At 41.5% G+C, this 1,182-nt stretch overlaps 3 non-coding genes across 3 annotated transcripts; 2 read left to right on the top strand and 1 right to left on the bottom strand.

The window, feature by feature from the left end:
- Nucleotides 1-84: 84 nt before the first annotated feature.
- On the top strand, nucleotides 85-158 carry trnan-guu (transfer RNA asparagine (anticodon GUU)). The gene has a single exon. It is a non-coding gene; the product is annotated as a tRNA-Asn (tRNA).
- A 382-nt stretch (nucleotides 159-540) lies between these two features.
- On the top strand, nucleotides 541-614 carry trnan-guu (transfer RNA asparagine (anticodon GUU)). Its single transcript has one exon. It is a non-coding gene; the product is annotated as a tRNA-Asn (tRNA).
- A 306-nt stretch (nucleotides 615-920) lies between these two features.
- trnan-guu (transfer RNA asparagine (anticodon GUU)) lies at nucleotides 921-994 on the bottom strand. Its single transcript has one exon. It is a non-coding gene; the product is annotated as a tRNA-Asn (tRNA).
- Between the last annotated feature and the right edge of the window lie 188 nt (nucleotides 995-1,182).

Raw genomic sequence — 1,182 nt, 5'->3', positions numbered from 1 at the left:
TCCTCCTCCTCCTCCTCCTCCTCCTCCCTACCTCCCTTCCTCCCTTCCCCATCCTACCTGATGAAGGCCCCCCAACACAGACATGTCTCTGTGGCGCAATTGGTTAGCGCGTTTGGCTGTTAACCGAAAGGTTGGTGGTTCAAGCCCACCCAGGGATGTTTTACACTTAAATTGACAAGGATACATCCTGTAGATGAAAAACTTTCTTTCTGTGCTGAGAGGGAAGAGATAAAGAAAGTCAGACACGAAAGTATAAATAAGAATTATTAATAATAACATACATCTAATGTGACAATTTTACTAAATTCAGGAAACAGAGAGTTCTAATACAATGAGCACTTTTTGGTGCAAATATGAAATTAGTTTCAGGTAGAAACATGAGGTAGAAGCAGTAGCCTACACACCCATACCTTCAACAAGTCCAAATGAGACAATTTATAAAACTGAGTCTAAGGTCTAGAAGGAAAAATGATACTAGATATAACAACTGCAGGTGGGAGGGGACTGAACCTCGAGGCCACACCCCCTCATCACAGACATGTCTCTGTGGCGCAATCGGTTAGCGCGTTCGGCTGTTAACCGAAAGGTTGGTGGTTCAAGCCCACCCAGGGACGTTTTACATATAAATTGACAAGAATACAACATGTAGATGAAAAACCTTCCTTCTATGAGTTGAAGAATCTAAAAGTATAAATATCAATTATAATATATCTACCTTTCATCTAATTAAATGCAAAGTTAAGAACATCATTAATTAGCTTTGGACACTGTCTTATTTGTCAAAGGTACAGCTCTTCTCTGTCACAACTGATAATGCTCACTGTTTATTCTTTCACAGAGTTTTCTATATCTCTTCCCTCTCACCACAGAAAGAAGGTTTTTCATCTACATGATGTATCCTTGTCAATTTCAGTGTAAAACGTCCCTGGGTGGGCTTGAACCACCAACCTTTCGGTTAACAGCCGAACGCGCTAACCGATTGCGCCACAGAGACATGTCTGTGATTAAGGGGTGTGGCCTCGATCTTCAGTCCCCTCCCACTCGTAGTTGTTATATCTAGTATCATTTATTCCATGTAGAACTGCTGAATAATCATGTATGCAGACAGAGCACATGGACCACAGGGGGCAATTTTCATGGTGGAGCCTCATCTGTTTTTACAACCCTGTGTCAAATGATAGA

The sequence above is a fragment of the Seriola lalandi genome, unplaced genomic scaffold, assembly GCF_002814215.2.
Source record: "Seriola lalandi dorsalis isolate HSWRI2012SDOR001 ecotype SW California unplaced genomic scaffold, Sedor1 jcf7180002053715, whole genome shotgun sequence".
NCBI lineage: Eukaryota > Metazoa > Chordata > Actinopteri > Carangiformes > Carangidae > Seriola > Seriola lalandi.
This window is presented reverse-complemented; position numbering and strand designations above follow the sequence as displayed.